At 34.3% G+C, this 14,492-nt stretch overlaps 1 non-coding gene across 1 annotated transcript; it reads left to right on the forward strand.

The window, feature by feature from the left end:
- The first annotated feature begins 10,244 nt into the window (after positions 1–10,244).
- LOC130801993 (small nucleolar RNA R71) lies at positions 10,245–10,351 on the forward strand. Its single transcript, XR_009039712.1, has one exon. It is a non-coding gene; the product is annotated as a small nucleolar RNA R71 (small nucleolar RNA).
- The last annotated feature ends 4,141 nt before the right edge of the window (positions 10,352–14,492 follow it).

Consider the following 14,492-nt stretch of genomic DNA (forward strand, 5'->3'; position numbering starts at 1 on the left):
CATAAAATAAATTCTTAAATATAATAACATTTCTAATGTAACACATAACTCATAAATATACTAGCACTAGTTTATAACATAAATCATGCTTAATATCACTAGAATATAATTTTGCACTTAACTTCCTAAATTGTTCAAAGATTATTAAATTAACATACTAAAAATACTTTTAGCATACACATATTTAATATAATCTTGATCATAATTTCATTAAACTAAATTCCACTAAAATATATCAACATATTTCATACTTTGCATATTATAAAGTAAATATAATGTAAAATTCCACAAAAAGAGTAGGATAAGAAGTTATACCATACTAACACCAAGGATTAGTACTAAGTACTAATTAGGAAAATAATAAGAAATAAGATCCTCCAAGATAGATAATAATGCTCCAAAGATAATTAATCCCAACTCCCAAAATAATGATGATGATTTAAGCTAAACAAAGAGTGTTCTAAGCTCCATGTTATTTAATTTCTTCAATTAATAAAGGTATTAATGTAGTAAGATTTTAATGAAGTGAAAGTATAAGGAAGAATGTTAGAAAGATTTGATGATGGTGGTGTAAGTGATCTCATGGCTAAGGGGGGTATTTATAATGGGTTTGGGCAACTTTGTAGTTCATTAGATTGTATGAAAAAAAGTATTAGGAGTATAGAAGAAGGTTAACTTGTGTAAGTGATTTAGAGTGTGTAAGTGAATGTGTAAGAGTTGGAGTGTGTAAGTGAATGTGTAAGACTTTGGAGTGTAGAAGAAGGTTAGCTTGTGTAAGAAAATGGTGATAGCTTGTGTAAGTGATGAACATCATGGGTTACCTTAGAAAGGATTTTGGTTCATCAAAATTTTATTCTAGTATGTACAAGTGAATATACTTTAAAATAATGGGTAAATTTAATCATGAAAATATATAGTTCATTTAAAATTTTGCTTAAACTATACTAAATGTTAATAATAAAAATACGACTCATTTTTATGTAAAAAATAATTACATCAAAATTATAAGGTTAAAATAATAAGTAGTAATGTTAGTTTAAGGAAGAAAGTTAAAAAGTAACGTTTTACAAAATCGTGAATATAATAATAAAATTTTTACTTTTTGTACTATAAAATAATAAAATAATATTTTAGTGCTTATAAAAAGATTTTAAACAAAATACTATTTTAAAGTTTAATATTTGAAAGAAATTACAAAACGGAAAAGATTTAGGAATTAAAGATGGTTTGAAATGGATAATCAAAGGATTAAAGATTTGAATTGAAAATTCAAAATAAATTAATCGAAAGATTAAAATTAAGAATTTTGAGTTTGTTATAGTACATCCTTATACAGTCTATCACAACTGTACAATTTCCCCGATGGAACAGCTACCGTATAAGAAACTTTTTCAAAAGTTCTTAAATTCAAATCTTCTACTTTACTCTTTGTAAGAAAAGAACATGTAGCTCCCGAATCAAATAATACATTCATAGCTATAGAATGAATGGCGAACGAACCTGTAACCATATCCGTCGCCTGGTCAGTTTCCGTTGCACTGACCGCAGATACTCTTCCATTAGCCGGCTGTGCATTCATTCCTCCCACTTGATTGCCGCCACGATGCATTTCTTACTCTTCAACCCGGTTCCCATCTATCTGGTCTTGTCCCCCATTAAAAGGTCGCTGAAACCTCTGACCAGTATTGCCACGATTTCCATTCCCGTACTGTCGGTTGACTTGACTGTCGGTGTTGTTTAAATTCTGTTTCCGGTGTTGCCCACCCGGCTGTTGACTTCTACCTCCCTTCCTTATGTAGCATTCATACTCTCTATGGCCTCTTTTGTGACAAAAATTACACCCAACCAGATTTCCGTCACAATCTTTTCCCGGATGGTTTTTCTTGCACCTCCTACAGAAGTAATTCCCCTCATTGCCATCTCGATCCAGTAATGGCTTCGCAGGCTTAGCTTCTCCCCTAAAGCCCGCATTTGCCCCAGACCCACCTCCTTGAAAACTGCCGAAATTTCTTTCTTTCTTTTGATAAAAACCTGCTAGAGTCCCTGATGCCTGATCAACACCTTCTTTTCTCTTCTCGGGGATATTACCTTCCTCTCTTTCCTTCTCCTTCCTCAAAATATTCCCTATTTGAGACGCTCGCTTGTACATCTGTTCCAGGTTGTTATAACGTTCACTTTCGATATGTTTTTGAATGTCATGCGACAATCCCAGCTCAAATCGCTGCATTTTCTTCTCTTTAGTGGGAACATCATCAGGACAGTACTTGAGGTACTCCATAAATTTGTGGTAATACTCATAAACAGTCATACCACCCATCTCTAACCGCGCAAACTCGTTCGACTTATCTTTCCTTACGTGCAGCGATAGAATTTCTCTCACATGGCCCTTTTAAACGATTCCCAACCAAAATCCCCCTCAGCCTGTTCCAACAACCCCGATCTACTGTTTGCCCACCAGTAGTCGGCTTCTCCAACCAAATAAAATGCAGCCTGATTGACTTTCAATTCTTCTGGGCATTCTACTACATCAAAAAGTTTGTCAAATTCTCTTAACCAGAGTTCAAGCTCCGACGGTTTCCCTTTACCATCGAAAGTAGAGGGTTTGCTCTAACTAATCCGTTTGCTCATTTCAGATGCTAATTTCGATATAGTCCTCTCTCGTGGTGCGCTTACACTTGATAACGCTTTCACCAGATTTCTTAGCGTACGGTTAGCATCATTTCTAGACAGTCTCTTTCTTGACAAAGGAGACATCTTCTGCAAGCAAAAAGAAGGTACTAATCACAAGAAAGACCTAAGGATTCGAAAGTTCAGGAGAAAGGACAGAATTCTGCTGAAATTGACTTAACATACAACTACTTATTTACTAGTGCTTAGGTATATTTATTTCTATGTGTATATAATATTAAAAAAAACATTGTAAATGTGATTCAAATATATAATGCACATCACACCTCATTGGAAGAAACCATAAACATACTATGATATTTTATTGATATAACTTAATGCGTTTTTACTGATTCCCGCAAAGCTTTTACATTTTTCATAAAGATAATAACTTAAAAAGATATAACTAAAGGAAAAACATTGAAGAAAAGAAGGAAAACATTTTAACGCTAAGCGTCCCAAGTGTCAGCACTCTCATTATAGCTTGCTAAGTAAAAGTCCTCATCATCTGCATCTTCCCCAGAATTAGAGCTGGAGTTCGAGTACGCTTCTTCTGATTCACTATCACTATTTCTAGGGTGGTAGATTTGTACTTCCTCCACGTCTTCCTCGGGATCCTCTTTATTTGAGCAAACCCTATCAAGCCCAGTCCCATAGCTATACAGGTCATAGTGCGACCCCCAATTGCCACTCTCATCTTCGCTGGAAATCTCTACATAAGTAGGTGGTTCCCGCTTAGGCTCTCACATTTCGATATCACTCTCCGACTGAACCTCGGTTTCTACTAGTGGATGGTCGGGTAGGTTTCGCTCCTTCAACGGTTCCATGACCACATCAGCGCCGTCCGATATGTGGGGCTCTCCCTCCTTCTCGGGTCCTACACTTTTCCTAGATTCGGACAAACGATGTAACTCTTTTAGGTCCAAATCTAAATCATAACATACCCTATCAGCCTTTGCCTTAACCATACGCATCCTCTCCCTATAATCTCGGATACTTTCACCATCCCTTATTCTCCATATATTAGCATTGGAGACTTCTCTCCAGGCAGTCTATGGGTCAAACATCGGTACCACACTAGTCTCTTTGGGGGTGTGTGAGTCTATGGGTGTTTTTCCCTTATCCATATATATCCTGATTCTTCACGAAAGTACAAACAAAACATTACTATCACAAAACAACCCACAATGCAAACACATTCCAACAATTTACGTCCCAATGACTACTTCCCAACTCTCTATGAAGGTTGTTTATTCCTTTATCATCTGAGAAACGTTGACTCTGATACCAATTGTAACGGCCCGGTTCAAGTGAACATGATCCCGTTTCACATATGAAAACATGATCCCGTTTCACATAACAGACACTAAAGAACCATCTCTTCTTGAATCGTCAGCGTTCCATCGATAAAAGAATATAATTACGGCAGAAAACAGTATAAAGCGAAAGTATCAAGTCAGCGGAAGTCTTTACGTACAACTCGAGAGCCTATAGGCCTCTAAACAAACTAATTGAAATAAACAAAAGCAAAAAGAAAACTACACTATCTCTTGTTACATAAGTACAAAGTTTCTTTCTACTCATAATCCAATACAAAAAAATAATAGCATAGTCTTGATGATTACGGGTTCTAAGTCGAGACCTCTTCCAGACCCCAACTGCAATCAACCTATTAGTCGTCGTATAACAACACACAGTAGGTTCCAAAGAAACAAACCAATACACGTCAGAGACTTCATACAAATATCAAGCAGGTTGAGTACAAGCAAGATGTTCATCCTAGCATGCATAGGCTCTAATACATTCATTATTAGTTAATCCCAACTTGTAACGTTGCCCGTCCTGTTCGGGTCGTTCAAGTATAAATCATTCAGTATTAGATAATTCCAACTCCATACGCTAAAATATCACTAAGAATTGATAATTTTTAATTGTTTACATCCAATTCCCAAAGGTTCCAAATTTCACATTCTGACCAGAAAATTTAAGGGCCATTTCGGACAGATTAGAAAATTCAAATGAAAAATTCGACTTCGCCATTGCGTTCGGAATGCGTCAATTACCTTGGGTACCAAATTTCTTAATTTCTAACATCCAATTGCTATTTTAATTATTTTAAACGTTTAACGAGTTTTTAACGCAACGGTGCATAAACAACAGAAAACGACTAACGTTTCCGGGTCGACACCTTTAACGAGGCAGAACAGCTGCTGCCCGAATACATATACATATATTTTTTTTTCATTATTATTATTAAATATATACATTATCAACCCTTTTTAAATCTCATGACCAAAATAACTCTAGCAAGGTAACATTCACAAAATCTTTCAAGAGACTTGAAAATTTCATAAATTATGACAACTAGATTAAATACTTAATTCTCTTAAAAAATTAAATTTTATAGAGAATTACAAAACAAAAACTCCCTTTTAAATCAAGACACATATATATAAATAACCCAATCCTTCAAACAAATCAAGTTTTGCTAAAGGATTATTAAACCCTTGGATGACTACATTACTTGATTCATACCATTTTAATTTCATCTAACAAATGGAAATTTTGTTAGAGAAATAGACCATAAGAAATTTATTTAAATTTCAATATAACTTTAAACACTTAATTCTTATAACAAATATAATTTTTTGTTACAGAAAAGATCAAGAAGTTCTTTTCTTAATCTTTTTAACAAATTAGAGTTTATTAGAGAAAATTTTCATATATAAAAGAAAAATATTCAATCCTCATATAAGTCATAGGATATCATCATACATAAAATATAACTCTTTTAGAAATCTTTGTATATAAAATCTATAATTAACAATTTCAATTAAACTTACCCTTTGATCAAAAGATTGGATTGAACACAAAGATTTATTTATTTATTTATTTATTTTTATTTGTGAATGTCGAAAACAAGAAGCACAAGGAAGAGTTTTTTCTGATTTTTTTGTGTTTACTTGAGGTTTTGAGATGTGTGGAATACAAATGATGTTTAGGATTAATAGGAAAATTAAGGATCAACCTAATTAATCCTAATTACACCATTATGAGAGGAGTTACAAGACTCCTCCCATACTCTAAAAACCGGCTGCCCCTTTCACCTCCCTTCCATTATAATTTTTTTTAAATTAATTAAGTAATTATTAAACTTTTGTTAAAACAGGAAAGAACGTCACGTGACGGCATCGTACACGATAAAATTCATTACCGTTAAAATTAAACTTACTTTATTTCTTATAATTAACTATGTATAACAATATAATTCAATATTACTTATTTATTTTATTTTATTATACTTTATTTTATTATATTTAATTTATTTTTTTACACCTAATAATTTACAGGATTTTACATAAACCTCCAGTAGAAACCAGCGTGACCAATGAAACTCCTTATTCCCTTAAGATCAATGGGAGGAGGCAAACGCTTTATGACCTCTACTTTCACTTTATCTACCTCAATGCCCCTATTGGAGACAACATGACCTAGCACCGCACCCTTTTGTACCATGAAATGGCATTTTTCCCAATTTAGGGTGAGGTTGGTCTCCTTACACCTACGGAGCACCTTTTCGAGGTTGCTTAAGCATGCTTTGAAAGATGTCCCGTACACAGAAAAATCATTCATAAATACTTCCATAAAATCCTCAATAAAATCAGAGAAAATAGTCATCATGCATCGTTGGAACGTGGCGAGGGCATTGTAGAGACCGAAGGGCATCCTTTGATATGCAAAGGTCCCATAGGGACAAGCAAAGGTGGTCTTTTCCTAATCATCTAGATGGATAGGGATCTGGAAAATCCAGAGTATCCATCCAAATAGCAAAAATATGAATGGTTTACCAAAACGTTCCAACATCTAGTCTATAAAAGGCAAAGGGAAATGATCTTTACCGGTAGCTTTGTTAAATTTCTAGCTATAAAACGCAAAAATTGATATATAAATAGTTATAATTTTTCCATGCATTTCAGCACAATGAAAAAAGTGTGTGCAGAAATGTGATCTAGTTCTAGAGTAACATATCCGAAATGGAAAACAGTAAAGGTACACAACACTATTTTCTATATATTATTGTGTTGAAATTACGTGCTAAATTGCGTTTTTGTGGTTTTTTAAGCGTTTTTGGCACTTTCTCGCATAAAGTGATTCAAAATTGGTTTGTTTGCCACGAAACTTGGCACACCACACTATTTGGTATATGTTATTGTGTTGAAATGGTTAGAATCCAAAAAAATAGTCATATGCTTGAAATTACGTGCTAAGTTGCGTTTTTGAGGTTTTTTAGCGTTTTTGGCACTTTCTCGCATAAAGTGGTTCAAATTTGGTTTGTTTGCCACGAAACTTGGCACACAACACTATTTGGTACATATTATTGTGTTGAAATGGTTAGAATCGAAAAAAATAGTCATATGCTTGAAATTACGTGCTAAGTTGCGTTTTTGAGGTTTTTTAAGCGTTTTTGGCACTAACATCTATAATCTCTTAGTGCTTTCGACTAGATAATGGCATTAAATACAACAACTACACTCTCAAATATATGGACGATCTCTTACAATTCGTGAAGAACGTTGGAGTCGAAAATATTGATGCGGTATGTATATGTTACGTTCTTAAATTCTAATATTATATATTTAATATTGGTAAAATTTAATGTATAAGTATTATATAAACATTTTTAATTATTTAATATTTAGGTTTTATATGACACTCTAAGGGAAACGCGCACTTTGACAGAAGGAGAAATGCGCGAATTGAAAGACAAGGTGGTCGTGTATCTCTCTAATTTATGTGTTTGGTAGTGTAATTAGTTTAGACTTTGGACTTTTGTATATGAATATATATATATATATATATATATATATATATATATATATATATATATATATATATATATATATATATATATATATATATATATATATATATATATATATATATATATATATATATATATATTTGTTTATTTTAATAATTGAGTGTATATTAGTGGCGAATTTATGGTGATTTTCTGCTGATTGCAACGGTGTACATAAGAAATGAATAAGCATTGTATTATTAACGAAACGAAAAAAACCAAAAAAAAAATTACTATATGTTGCGGTTCTACCAGAACCGCAACATATAGTGTGTTTTTTGAATTAAAAAAAAAACACTATATGCTGCGGTTCCACCTAAACCGCAGCATATAGTGTGTTTTTGTGATGCGGTTTTAAACCGCAGAATTTAAAAAAGCATATCTGCTGCTAACAGTAATGGTTGGGGTCAAAACCGCAGCATATAGTGGCAAAAAAACACAGCATTTGAGGTTTTTTCCACTAGTGCTATAATCTATGCTTATTCTTCAACCCGTAACTGTTCTAGTGGATACTAACTCAGCTTTATCATTCTTGATAACGGTCATGCTATCCTTTTTGGGCACTACTTGTACAGGGCTAACCCACTTACTATAAAAGATAGGGTAGATTATGCTTGCATCAAGTAATTTCTGAACCTCTTTTCTCACAACATCTTTCATTTTAGGATTCAATCTCTTTTGAGGTTCTATAGATGTGGCATGGTCATTATCAAGAAATATTCTATGCAATCAAAAAGATGGGGTTATACTAGTAATATCATCTATTGAATTCCCTATGACATTCTTGAAATTTTTAATTAATGCAATAAATTTGTTAAGTTGGTTATTATTTAGTTCAGCACTAACAATTACTATTATAAGTTTCATTTTCACCTAATATATGCATATTTTAATGATAAAGGAAGGGGTTCAAGATCTACCTGAGCAGGCGTGGATCTCTCCTCTTTCACAACTTCTTGAGCTCGCAATGCTTTCCTTTTCTCAAATTTCATGGGGGTATAGATATTTGGTTCATCTGGCATCTTTTTTAAGCTTGCGGCTTCCAAACATTTACCATCATATATCCCTTCTAGCACAGATCTCAATGGGTCATTATACTATGGGTGCATAATCTTAACTTTTGCTACTTTTGCTACTTTTGCTCGGCACAGTGATTCATTAGCGGACCCTTTCATCATTGAAGGTGAAAATAAATATTTGCCCTCAAGATATACAATGGAAGCTTGCCATTAAACACATCAAATACAGCCCGTGCAGTCTTCAGGAAATATATCCCAAGAATAATGGGTATGACATGACCTTCAACAACGTCCATGATTACAAAATCACATGGGACATAGAACTTTCCTATTTGGATTGGCAAATCTTCAACAACTCCAAATGGAAAACTTATTGATCTGTCAGCTAGCTGCAAAGACATTCTTGTTGGCTTGATCTTAGCTTTAATTCTTTTACATAAAGATAACGGCATAATGCTCACACTAGCTCCCAAATCAGCAAGTGCTTTATTGACTAAAACTTCAGCAAATTTGACCGGAATGGTGAAACTCCCAGGATCAGCTTCTTTCTTTGGCACCTTACACTTTAAAATAGCACTACATTCCCCTTTTAGTGTCTCTACACCTGTTTCTGGTAGCTTCCTCTTTTAAGATAACACCTAATTTAGAAATTTGGCATAAGAATGTATCTCCTTGATAGCATCAATGAAAGGAATGTTGATCTCAAGCTTACTCAAAACTTCTAAAAACTTCCTATATTTTTCTTCAAGCATGCAACGTGTTAGTCAATGTGGGAAAGGAACAAGAGGTACATATACATAAGTGGCGGGCTCCTCTTCTCTAGGGTAGCTGCTGGTTGTTCCTCCTTTTCCCCCTCCTTAGGTGGTTCTTCCTCTATTAACTCTTCTTCATCATCAACAACAACCATAGGTGGAGGATCATAGGTGATGTCACTTCTTAGTGTAACTGCATTCACATGGTAAGATGGGTTTTTCTCAGTATTACTTGGTAGCTGCCCACTAAGTTTTGAAAGATTACTTAGTTGTTGCATCATCTAGTTATCATCTTGTTGTAGGCTTGTATCTGCTGGATTCACTAGAAGTATCAACATTTATCTTGGACTGAGTTATAATGAAGCCCTCCATCATGGTCTCCAAATTTGATTTTTGAGGTGGGTTTGGTGGTGGAGGTCTCTGAAACCCTAGGGGTTGTTAGTTATATGTCGGTGGAGGTTGGTGGTACGATAATGGGTTAAATGATGCATTGGGCTTTTTATATGAAAACTTGGGATGATGCTTCCAACCTTCATTGTAGGTGTTGGAGTATGGGTTGAATGGTGGCTTTCCTTGGTTTTACACTATATTATCTTGTTGGCTTGATGATGTTTCTACTGCTGCTCACTCTAACTATGAATGACCTTGGATTCCACACACTTCACAAGCCTGAAAATGTGTTCCCTACACTTAACTGGTCCGTCCTCCTTGCCAATACTTGGACGAAATTTTGAATTGCAAGTAGTGCATCCACTTCATATTTCCCACATTTCTTGATATTCCTTTTGTCCCTCCAATAAAAATTTTAGGACATTTTTTTCAATTATCTGTTTGGCCACCTTAAGGGTTTTAGCCATCAACGTTCCTCCAACTGCAAAATCTATTGAAATCTATATCTCGTCCCTAAGATCATTGTAAAAATTCTGAATTAAGAACCAATCTGGGATTCCATGGTGTGGACACTTCCTTTGCAACCCTTTATATCTTTCCCAAGCCACATATAATGCTTCACCATTTTCTTGAGGAAATGAAGTGATGTCATTGCGTAGTTTAGCAATTTTGGCTGGTGAAAAGAATCAAGCAAGGAAAGATTTGGATAGTGCCTCCCAAGTGCAATACTTGTTTGGCCCTTCAGATCTTAACCAATCTCTTGCTTCAGCACGAAGTGAACAGGGAAAAAAAATCAACTTGATTTATTCAGCAGAAATCCCTTTATATTTCATAGTGCCACACTTATTCACGAACTCATCTAGGTAGTCATTTGGATTCTCCATCTAAGTGCCAACAAATTGATTTAGAGCAATGAATTGAAAGAAAGCGGGTTTGATCTCATAGTTTGCAGCTATGATGGTTGGTTGAACAATACTCAACCCTAGACTTCCATCGAGCATGGCATACTCCCGAAGGGATTTTAGGTGTTCCTCCGCCACGATTTGTTGTCTCCTTCTCCTTCTTCTTCTACTCCCAATTTCAGGATTTATAGGTACAAGGTTTACTTGCCTTTGAGACTTGGTTTGCATACACAAGAATCAAAAAGCGGGATCAAGTGCACAGTACAAAGAAAAGTGAAAAAAAACTAAAATAGCCAAGGAACAATAAACTAACTAATAAAGAAAAACAACTAACAAAGTCGCCACTCCCCAGCAACAGCGCCAAAAACTTGATCGGGAATTTACGTCCTTCAATGGTAATATCGCAAGTGCACGACGTTATTTAGTACGACGACAAGTACGGGTCGAATCCATAGGGAGTGGGGGTTAAGTCAATGGTTTCTCAATTGATTAGTACGTTCAAAAACGTATAGTATGATGGTTGATGATAGAAACAACTAAAGTAAGCAATTAATAATACTTAAAAGAAAACTATGCATAAAGATAAATGATATTCCAATGAACTAAAACAAGGATAGAATGATCAATAAGCAAAAGAGGCAAATGCTAGGCTTTCTCACCAAAGTAATATTGTGCTAAACATTAACCTATGGTCGTAGATATGAGTTATAGGGAAGAATGTATCGTAAATACTAATGTCCTCTCTCGAGAAACAAAAGCTTCCTAAAACATACTCAACTACCTATTCTCATGGAACTAAGCATAATTTAAGGCATGGAGCACACATTCAACATTTACCAATCAAAGCATCTACCTATTCTCATGGAGATGACTTATTTTTTAAGCATATATTATCATTGAAAATCGACTCTCTCCCTTGATTCAACGCACTACAACAATGATAGCAAAATCCATCTTAAACCAATAACAATAAATTCAAACCATAGATGAAAGTAAACAAATTAAACTATATACATGGTGATAATACCTAGCCTAAGAAAAAATGAACTACTCACTCATATTGAAGTTAAAAATAACTGAAGGCATGGAACTCATGATAAGTACTAATAACAACAAAAATTAAAAGCAATAAAGTGTAGAGAATGGAAATTACTAGCTTAGAATTCAATCCAAGAAAGATAATCAACTTAAGAACTAAAGAATGCCAATGATAAAATTTGTAAGCTCCAATTGCAATCCAAATGTTTGATGAAATGCTTCAATAGATTGACTATCAAATGATCTTCAATGATGAACTTAATAAAGCTTGAACCTTTTAATAAGTGTTTAAATAGAAACGCCAAATAAGAATACAAGAATGAATCAAGGAAAATCCATAAAGGAAGATTAAAACTGATACCAAATAAAGCTTGAAGTACAGAAAAATGAGTTGTAGAAAGATTGAATGCCCTTTCTTGAGCCTTCTTCTTCTCTATTTATAGAATTTACAAAGCAAGTGGGGTTGGTGGTTTCATGATTGCTCCACCACCGCTAGATTATAGGAGGGAGGTGCCACCTCTATTAATTGTGTAGGGTGGCTATGTAGTATTGGTAGCAGTAATGGATGAAAAAAATCTGATTAGACCACAAATGATAATTAAAAAGATCGTAAAAGGTGTTGGCCGCCCATCTCACTCGACCTGTTCGAGCCACCATCAGGTACTACATCAAAAGCTTCAAAATTTGAACAAAAGTTGGAATCTAGATCTCGCTCGACCCGATCCACTCCGCTCGACCAGGTCGAGCGACCTTCAGGAGGGCTTTGTTCAGCTTCAAAACTCAATTGCAGGTATAGGGCTGCTCGAGCTAGCTTGCTTGAGCCAATTTGGTCGAGTGGCTTAAAATGGCTTACTTTGGCTCTTGTTTTGGCTTGTTTTCTTGACTTGGCTCATCGAGGCCTTGCTCCTTTGAGCCTTCAGAGTTGAATGAGTTGCGTATGCGTCAAAAGTACTTAATTTGTGCTCGGGTTGATGAGTTTTATCTGAAATGCAACAAAACTACAAAACAATAAACTAAGCGTAAAATCCTAAATAAAACAAACATAACTTTATCAAATCCCAACATAATCGAACCAAACAATAGGGATAAATATGAATAAATTACAGTTAACAACCGCAAGGGCACTGCGTAGCGTAGTACGATGGCAAGTATGAGTCAAATCCACATGGAGTGTGGGTTAAGTCAATGGTTTCTAAATGGATTAGTGTGTTCGAAAACATATAATAAGATTGTTGGTGGTAAATACAACTAAAGCAAGCAATTAAAATACTTAAACAATAATTAAGCATAAAAATAATTAAGGATCCAATGAAATATAAAGGCAAATTAAAACAAAGACAAGATGATCAATAAGACAAAGAGGTAAAGGCTAGACTTTCTCACCAAAAATAAATCTTACTAATCTTCAACTTAACGATATGGATATAAGTTATGGGGAAGAATGTATCGTAGATACTTTGTTTACTCTTGAGCAGCAAAAGCTTCCCAAAACATGCTCAACTACTATTCTCTAAGACCCATTCGCGCCACCAACTCTAGCACCACCATCATCATAGTCTCCACCACAACAGTCGTCATCATCGCCAATGAAATTTTAATCTCATGTATTGTAGTTTGTTGGTGTAATTAGTCTGCGAAATTGTTGTCTTGCTCTCAAGTTTAGTGTTAATTGCATTTAAAATTTGGTACTCAATATTTTCAAGTACTGTAAGTTAGCTAGTTAAAGATTTGATGCAAAAATTACACAACTATAAAAATTAATACAATTGTAAAAGTTACGTACTCAATATACTTCGATCTTTAAAATGTCAATTTTTAAACCTTAAATGGTTGATTTTTAGCCTTAGAGTGACAATTTAAAGACTTAAAAGATCAAATTTTAGAGTTATAAAGCCTATTTCAAAGCATGCATTTAATATCTACTACAAACCATAAAATGCCAAATTCAAGCCTTAATGGCCAGTTCCCAGCCTTAAAAAGACAACCAAGCTCTAATCCTAAACTTGCTTACTCAAAAAATTCAAGGTCTATTCTAAGTCTCAAAATGATAATTCCAAAACTAAAAAGGCATATTCTAAGACATGTAATGCTTAATCAAAGAGAAAAAGGTAACATCATATTATAAAACACTTTAATACTAAACTTGCTTACTAAAATAATACAAGACATTTTTCAAGCCTTAAAGTAAGGACTATAAGCCATGGAGTAAGGATTTTAAGCTTTAAAATTGACATTTTAACTGTTGAAGTAACTTAAAATGCCCATTCTATGGCTTAAAAACTATAGTGAAGTCTTTGGAAAGAATGTTAAGGATTGGAGAAAGTGATGTAGGATCACCTACATCTAGTTCTCATGAACTAACCCGGATCAATACCATGATTCATCATATGGAAGATGCTCAAATTCAAGGTTCAAATGTCAAGTCTTTTAATTTTGTAATCATGAACTAAGTCTTCTTTAATTTGAATCTTTATTTTGTATTTTCATTTTTATAATGATGCAAAGTCTTAGAGATGATTAAGCCAGGTTTAGGATCAAGCTTAATCATGTCTCATGTTTAGTTAGTCGAGTTGTAAATTTTATTTTATTGAGTCTAATATTTATTTTGCTCATGGGACGTCCTTTACAAAATTAAATGCATGGATCAAAACAAGCAATCAGATTCTCCAAATTGAGCCGTTGCATTCTTCAAAACCAGCTGATTTACAACAGCCATATGTTTTGAAGATTGAGTGGGGTTTTTATGATAATATCTCCTACAAATCAGCCACAAATAATCCCAAGAAGATAGAAGAGACGATTTGCAAATCCCAAAGAAAAACTAGCTGTTAGAGACAACAAAAACTAGCTGTTAGAGACAACA

The sequence above is a fragment of the Amaranthus tricolor genome, chromosome 15, assembly GCF_026212465.1.
Source record: "Amaranthus tricolor cultivar Red isolate AtriRed21 chromosome 15, ASM2621246v1, whole genome shotgun sequence".
Taxonomy (NCBI): domain Eukaryota; kingdom Viridiplantae; phylum Streptophyta; class Magnoliopsida; order Caryophyllales; family Amaranthaceae; genus Amaranthus; species Amaranthus tricolor.